The sequence below is a fragment of the Ovis canadensis genome, chromosome 2, assembly GCF_042477335.2.
Source record: "Ovis canadensis isolate MfBH-ARS-UI-01 breed Bighorn chromosome 2, ARS-UI_OviCan_v2, whole genome shotgun sequence".
Lineage (NCBI taxonomy): Eukaryota > Metazoa > Chordata > Mammalia > Artiodactyla > Bovidae > Ovis > Ovis canadensis.
In genome coordinates, this window is record NC_091246.1 from 240,644,238 (window position 1) to 240,653,369 (window position 9,132).

The window sequence follows — 9,132 nt, forward strand, 5'->3', positions numbered from 1 at the left end:
TAAATGGAATTGTGCAATACCAGTGTCCCTTGTGACCAGCTTCTCTAGCTGAACTTAAGGTTCTCAAGGTTTATCCAAGTTGTGGCATGCATCAGAACTTCATTCCTTTTAATGGATGAATAATATTCTGTAGTATGCAGACACCAGAGTTTGTTTATCCTTCCATCTGGTCATGGATACTTGGGTGTTTCCACCTTTTGGCTATTATGAATAGATCTGCTAAGAATGTTTGCATTCAAGTTTTTGTTGGAACACCTGTTTTCAAATTCAATTCTTTGTGGTATATAACTATTTTGCTCATTTAAAGGAAACAGCTACAGCCATGTACAGTTCTGCCATTGATTCTCAGAGTTCCTGGAGCTGTATAAGGCATGCTCCCCCAAATTTTCCTGTCTTCCTTGATATTCACGGTATGGGAGACATATATATCGTTGTACCTGTCCTCCCCAGTGCTGCTTCTCAGGGGATTTGCCAAACTTCTAAATAACATCCCCTAACCCCTCCAGCCCTCCAACCCTCATCTCCAGACTGAGCCATCTTCTGCCCCAGCTACTACTGACCTGAGGGAACCTATCCTTTGCTGGGCAGAAACCGAGGTGTTTTCCTTTGGAGGACTTTTTAAATAGTTTTTTTTTTTTTATAATTTTATTTATTTTTGGCTGTGCTGGGTCTTCATTGCTGCATTCAGGCTTTCACTAGTTGCAGCGAGCAGGGGCCACTCTGTAGTTGGGTCACTCTGCAGGCTTCACATTCCAGTAGTTTCTCTTGTTGTGGAGTACAGGTTCTAGGGCATGCAGGCTTTAGTAGTTGTGGGCGGATGGGCTCAGTAGTTGTTTCCCAGGCTCTAGAACACAGGCTTAATAGTTGTGGGGCACAGGCTTAGGTGCTCTGTGGCATGTAGGATCTGCCCAGATCGGGAATCGAACCTGTGTCTCCTGCGTTGGCAGGCAGATTCTTCACCACTGAGCCACTGGGGAGGCCCCACCTTTGGAGGATTTTAACTAAAGGACAGATAGGGGCTGGAGCAGTCATTTAGAACTGATGAATGGTGGCAGAAGGAAACTAGTCTGAGAATGGCTGGGGAGCCTGACACAGGCATAGAGAGGCAGACAAAGACCATGAACCAGAACCCTAATAAGCCTCACTCCTGACTCAAATTTTGGGTGATCTGCTGACTTGCTCTCCTAGGACACTCATAATGTCACTCATTTTTCTCTTGAAATAAATGCTCTTAAAACTGTTCTCAAGCTTTAGTTTGCATCCAAATGCCTCTAGGAATGCGGCTGATGTTGCTAGAACTAGAACCATACTTTGAGAACCATTGTCTTAAGCTTGCTTGAGTGCCTGTTCCTTGAAACCAAAAGTGCCCTGACCAGGAAGAGCACTTGCTTGTCTGCTGCTGCTGAATTCATGCGTGCCTGGGAAAGCTGACATCCCACCTGCCTCCAGTGCTCACCATTACAGGCAGTCCAGCTGGATGATTGATTGATTTGGCTGCACCACGCAGCTTGCAGGATCTTAGTTCCCCAACCAGGGATCAAACCCATGCCCCCTGCAGTGGAAGCAGAGCGTCCTAACCAGTTCCCTAGATCACCAGGGAATTCCCTATCCAGCTGGATTTAACCTGTCTTGCTACTGCCTGCGAGCCACAGCTGTGCTGAGAATACTGGAGTGGGTAGCCTATCCCTTCCCCAGGGGATCGTCCCAACCCAGGAATCGAACCGGGGTCTCCTGCTTTGCAGGTGGATTCTTTACCAACTGAGCTATGAGAGAAGCCCACTGAGAATACATCAAGGAAGTGCAGAGTTACAGAAGTGCAGAGCAGTCAGTGTTCCTGCCCTCCCACTTGGTATCAAGCTTTGGGCATCAGATGTTCACAAAGTAGTGAAGTTTGAGCTCCTAGCATCTCATTCCTAGCATCTTGCTAGGAGTTTGAGCTCCTAGTATCTTGCATCATGCTCATTTAGTTTCTGCCTGTAGCTCTCACATTGAAGGGTCAGGCATACTTCGTTGGAGCTGAGATAAATGACTTGTTTTCTCCTGGTCAGATCCTTCCAGCGACTTCCCGCCAATGCTTCATATCCATCAGCTGCGAACCTCCACTGATTCTCATACATACCAGACTTGTTTAGATCTTAGTGATGTTCACAGATTGGTTTAAATTCTGGTTATGCACATCAGATCAATAGAACTTACCTCCCCTTCATCATTTCTACATAAGGAATAACAGATTTCACATCCTGTCCAACATTCTAGATCACAGGTGGGCCAACTCTCTATATAGAGCCAGATAGCAAATATTTTGGGCTTCGTGGGTGAAAAGTCTGTTGCAACCACTCAACTTTGCCACCGTAGTGCAAAAGCTGGCATATACAATATGGAAAAGAATGGGTGAACTTGTGTTCTAATAAAATTTTATTTGCCAAAACCAGGCAGCTAGCAGCTTTGACCCAACCTGTGCTCTAGACAGTAACTTTTTTTGCCTATTACTAAATGAAATTGAGTCTTCAAACAGATGTAAGGTGTATTTAGTGTTAGTAGTTCTATATTATTATGTAGAAATTGTTTTAAAGTCTATAAGCTATAAATGTTTTTCTCAAGAGCTGGCAGTGAGCCCAGCCAATCTTAAATAAACCTGCCTCAACATTTTTTACAATGTAAAATTATATCAATACGTTGCTAACACTGAATCAACTTCCTGTCTTTAGAAGATAAATATTTGAAACTATTGAAGCAGAAGTAATTTTTAAAACTAAAATATGCACACGACTTAGAGATTTATCTTAAAAATGGAATGTCAAAACAATAGAAATGAGGTCAGATCTAGATTATATAGATTATATCCACCAATTTATTACTTCATTCTGTCTTATTTTTGGTTCTTTATAAATAAAAAGTAAAAATAGCAAAACAACACACAATGTGGACAACACTGAATCGTATAAAATATCTGGTACATAACCACTATAACATAAAGACCAAATCCATTCCAAAGAGCAGAAAGTTTCCCACTCCTTTAAAAAAAGGAATCAGTTGCTATTGTTTTAATGACGAGGATCATTTCCAACTTTGTCTTTTTTTTCTTTTTTTGATAGCAGTATTGACAAGTGCCTTTGTTAGAGGAACTAATCCACTTGGAAACTTGTGGATTAAAAATAAGTCAGTTTCTATTTTTCTTTTAAGAGGTGTTGGAAAGTGTATGCCTGTAGAGCTAAGCACTTAGAATGGCTGTGCCTCTTGATTTTTGTGTTCTCTGCCATAGTTTCTGCTTATTTTGCATCACCCACTCATCAAGGGGCGGCCAGTCTTCTGTCACAGAATCTAAAATGTCCTGGCTTGGAATACTCTGCTCAGAAACTCTCTAATATAAGGAAGTAATTGGTCCTAACATCAGGGGACGGAGAGGTGGGAACAGATGTTGATGGAAGCTTCTTGTGTTTAGAGCTCTATTTATTTTCTTAATTATTTTCTTAATAAGTCTTAATTATTTTCTAAATTAGTTTTAATTTGGAGCTCTATTTTCTTTATTTTGTGAGTTTTCTTTCTTAACTAATATTATATTCATAAAATTTCATGTAAAATAAATGCCCTGAAAAGTCAGTTAAATTACACTTGTTTCTGAAGTCAAAATGAGCAATAAAGAAACAAAAGACTTTTCCTTGAACTTGGGTAATACTGTTTCTACTCCAAATTTGTCATTAGGGTGTCTTAATCTGACTTTTTGGAAATCAAAACAAAAATTTAGTTTGAGACTATTTCCTGTTTACTCCCAGGTTGATGTAACCAAATTAAAGATGATTTGCATTTATTTTAATCCCAAACTTGTTATTTCATTAACAACCAGGATCAATGCTTCTAGGTATTTTCAGATTGTCAAGTGGCTAATCTGTTTTACTTTGAAGTTTCATATATTATCACACAGCTTTAAATAAAATTAGCTCTTATAATAGATTTATTAAAATCCACTGAGTCAAGAAATACCTAAAATACATTTTCACTCAATATCATATTATGTGGGTCGCTGTCTTTAAAATATGTGGGTTTTTGTTTCAAATATGATTATTATTGTCACCTTCTCTGAATCATACCCAATTTATATTACAAAAATCAGCTAGAGAGGTTGGCAAAAGTAATTTCAAGATAATGCTGTAAATTTTTTAATTTGTAATTTTTTTATTTCAAAGTTTTAAAAAAGTGAATACATTAATATCAAATACCTGATACATATTAAATAAGTGGACAATAAAATTTTGATCTGCTGTGTGTTGATGGTAGTTTATGTTGTTTCAAATATGTGTGGGTATTATAGGAAAAGAAATTAAATTAACTCCCTTATGTTCAACATGTGACTTCCCCTTCCCTGTGTAAGCATTACAAGAATTCAGGCCAGGATCACACAAAGCCACGTGAGGCTAAAATAGCATTTTCCTTTGCTGTAATTTTAGTCTGATAGGTACCCAAGGAAACAAATGCTGTCTACAGATGGTCTTTGCTGCCTGCCCAGACATGTTTGTTTTTTATCAGCATTGGCCTGGCAGGATCTGGCTTCTGATCCTAACTAGTTGTGTGGGAACTAAATACTAGTTGTTTCATCTCTCTATAAAATCTCTTTGGAGGAGACTATCTTTAGTCCTTTGATTTAATGGTTCTGTTCTGTATCTGTCTGGTTGGGGAATTAACTAGTTTACATGGCCAACCAAGACTCAACCCATATGCAATGGGGCTCCTCCATCTGTCACAATAACAATACCTTTCTTCTAACTTATTACAGGGGGTGGAGATGATGGGAACTTGTTTGTTGTTGTTTCTTAAATAAGAAAACCATAGCACCTGATGCATATTTGCTAAAGACTAGGATGTTCTGAAATGTTTGTAGTATTTATATATAACTGAATAAAACATGTAATTTAAACACTGTCAATGTCCAAAGCTACCATGTTTGAAAAAGGCAAGAAATATCAGAAACTGAGTTGTTTATAAATAGTATCCCAAAGGTAGGAGTTTATTGGACAAAAGACAAGAAAGTCTTCTCCAAGGCTCTAAGATTGGGCTGGACACTCTGCCCAAGCCCTCTCAGAACACCCTGTTTCCTGCCCCTCCCGTCACACCCCAAACTGTATGGTTGAATTGTTAGCCTCCCCAATTACACACTGCAAGTTCCTTGAGGACAGGGATTATGCTTGTTCACTGATGTATCTCACAGGTACCCCTAGTGTCTGACAAACAACAAGGACTCCATAAATAATTACTGGATACCTGTTGAATAAATAACCGGCTGTCCTCATTTATTGATCGGCCAGGAGCAACAGAAGCAGGCAAGGGTAGTACCACATGATCCAATGATAAGAGGCACCATTATAAAAAACCTGGTGTTTGGTGGTTGCCAGGTGGACGTAGGTTCCTATCAAAGTGTGAATGATGGAATCCCCAGAAACTTCCATTTAATGATGACCCTACAGGATGTCATACTATACCTGCCTATGCTGAGTAGCGCAAAAGAATACAAGACATTTTGACGGGACCATTTATCCAACTCTTAAACACACCTCAGCAAAATTTGCAGAGTGTATTAATCACAAGTAACTAAGTACAAAGAATGAATACTCTTCAAGGAAGGAAAAATAAGTTGGTGTAGGCCATCTCTTTATAGGAATTTTCTCTGGCTATATTTTATAGGAAATAGGTGCATTATCTGTTGTATAATTGCTCAGCATACCATTTGGCAAAGGATTAACAAAACATTTTCCCCTTCTGTGTGAGAATTTAACCTTGGTTTAATTTTCTAGCTCTGTTCCCCCAGCAACCTAATGAAGAGTAGTATATCAACCACGTTGCTAGGCAACATTCCATATGGTAGAAATGACCCCGAGTTGGTAAACTGTAGACTGGGAGAACTATTAAATGCCTGATAGGAAGCCACAGCTCTGGGCTTCCCTAACTGTAGTGACTCTTGGAAGAGACATGTCTCTTGTGGGAAAGATATTTCAGTGGAGTTGCTATAAGAGATACTCGCTCCCATGGAACAAGAAGCTTTTAAGCCAGAATAGCTTCCATATTTGCGGGATGTATGTCTATCTCCTTGCACCTGAGTCACACAGACAGATGCAGGGACTCTGATGAAAGAGCAATATCTGGCTCTGCCCTGTTGGTGAGCTGTGCTTCCCATCCTATAACCTTCTTTCTTAAAAAATATTTATTTATTTGGCTGTGTCGGGTCTTAATTATAGCACACAGACTTTCTAGTTGTGGCATTCAGGGACTCTGTGGCATGTGGGATCTTAGTTCCCCAACCAGGGACCAAATCGGCATCCTCTTCATTAGAAGGCAGATCCTTAACCACTGGACCACCAGGGAAAGTCCACCATCCTATCTCCTTCTTGGTGAATCTGATGTGATGGTTTATGAGTTTGACTGTTTCTGAACATCTAGTTGAGCCCAAGTAGCCTCCTGGAAGACACCTTATTACCATCTGTTTGCTGTTTCTGGTGATAGAAGCTCCACAGAGACCATGGGTAGTAGAAAGATGTGAAACTGTTTGGCATGTTCTAGCATGTTCTGCTTCTAAAAAAATCCTAATTATGCCCTTCACAGTCTGCATGACATATAATCCATATCCATTATATGCCACCAAGACATTTATCTCAAATTGATACTTGCCTTTAAAATCCCCAAGCTAGTTATTGCTAAACCTTCTTCATATAAGCACATAACCCCAATCCTAACCCCCACTGATTTTTAAGATGCTACTGAGAGAGGACCAAAAAAAAAAAATCAAATGATGGATATAAAAATTGCTCCCCCAAACCACAACTGCCCATGAAGAATTGGCAGTAGTAATATTATCCATCTGGAGGATCAGAACAGATGCTAAATGTCCTCCTCAAGTTATGAAGACTCCATATCATCTGATCACAATGGTGTGAGTTAGTGTCACCTCTGAAAACTAGGAACATATTAGAAACTAACCAAGCCACCCCTGCCAAACAAACAACTTTCCATTTATCGCTACAGAGGCATTATTTGAAGAAAAGAATTCAAATTGTCAGAACTTTAATGAGAGGTGTGAGGAACACGGCAATATTCGGTGGAAATATTGAACAAAAATCAATGAAAACACTGCCTATCATAAGCAGCTGAATCAAGCAGCCTCCTCTTTGAGTGACAAGATAGTGTGACCATGTGAAAGCACAAAGCAGGCTACAAGGGACAAACAACAGCAGGAAGTACAGTGGTGATGCTCAAAACAGTGTGATGGGAACTTCTCACCCACCCCAACCCCCTGCACCTCCCTACCCCACTATGCTAGACTTCACGGAGATAAGAGATTATCAATGCACAGAGGACACACAAGGACAACTCAGAAGTCCAAATAAAGCAGTAGTAATTCAGGTGACCGAAGGCCACTCCTATCTTCCCTCCGCCCTCAGAACCAGCACCTGTAGTCCCACCAGTTGCCTTTACTCTCCATGAGGTTTATCACAACATCAATTAACAACAACAAAAAACCTTTGTTGTATTCTGACCTGTATATCCTCCAGAATACTCAATTTCACAATATTTTGCAGACCACTAAGTCAATAGCTTTCTTAAAGAATATACAAAGTCTAGCGACCACCAAAATATTTATATCAGAATGGCATCTTTCCACCAAATGACCAGAAGCCATGATGAGGATTTCTAAATGTATTGCAGATAATGTGCCTTATTTTCACTCCTTTCTAACCCTTGCCTTGAAAGCCTGTTCCCTTTTCCCAAGAGAAACAACTTTCCAAGGATGCCATCTTAAAATTCCATTACAAGTAAGAATCTTGTTCCCATCCATTCAATATATGTAATAGAAGACAAAAAGATCTGGATTGAATGTGCCAGAAAGATGCCAAATATAAACTAGATCACGAATGGTCTGCATTGGACCAACTATGAATCTACCTATAAAAATATCACCAACTCCACAAATTAAACCTCAGAGACACTGTGTAGGTTAAAAATACTGACCACCAAATGTGAACATAAATTTAAAACTGAGGGCAGTTTATGATCTGATAGTCCACACAGAGGAATTATCTCCCTTAAATGTAATAGAATTCAACTACCAAATCTAGTTATTTCCAATGCCAACACACAAACTCCAAACAGCCAACCAGGAATGTAACAATCTGAGACATTACAGAGAAATAGAATTGTTTAAATACTCAGCTTCACATTCCATTTTCTTCTCAATGATTTTGCTACTTTAAAATCAGAGCCCAGTAATAGTTCTAGCAGTACGAATCAGATCAGAATTTCTAAGTTTCCACATCACAAGTATAATCAGATATCAGGCAAGTCATGGACCATCTATCATCTGGCCTCATGTCTTCATTTTATGAATCCACTATTTTTCAAAACTTGTGGGAGTGTAAGTGAAAGTGTTAAGTCGCTCAGTTGTGTCCAACTTTTTGCGACCCCATAAACTATAGACTGCCAGGCTCCTCTGTCTCTGAGATTTTTCAGGCAAGAATAATAGAGTAGGTTGCCATACCCTTCTCCAGGGGATCTTCCTGACCCAGGAACTGAACCTGGCTCTCCTGCACTGCAGGCAGATTCTTTACCATCTGAGCCACCAGAGAAGCATAAGGACCTAATAAACATTATGAAGGTAAAAGGTAGCCTAAAATGTACAACAAAAATAAGTTCATTAAAGATATAATTTTTTAAAATCCTGCTTTATCTTACAGCTGGTTTCTCAACCTTGGTACTCTTGACATTGTGGACTCCGTTCATCTTTGCTATAGGGACCATCCTATACCTTGTAGGGCATTTAGCAGCATCCCTGACTCCACCCACTGGATGCCAGCAGCACCCCACCCCAAGCTATGACACCTGAGAGGGTCTCCAGACACTGCCAGGTACAGGTCCTCTGGGGAACAAAATCACCCCCAGTTGAAAATCACTGTCTTAGAGTGAAATCTCTAATATAAAATGTTTTATCTTGCACCCAGGGATATGAATAGATCATGGGGTCACCAGAGAGGATCATTGCTCTGCTGGAGAAAGCAGGCTGAGAGTTGAGCTGTGAGGTAAAAAGGTCAAATTAAAACATCAGAAATACTTTAGACAAAGGAAGCAAAAGAACAAAACTCTTTGCAAAGT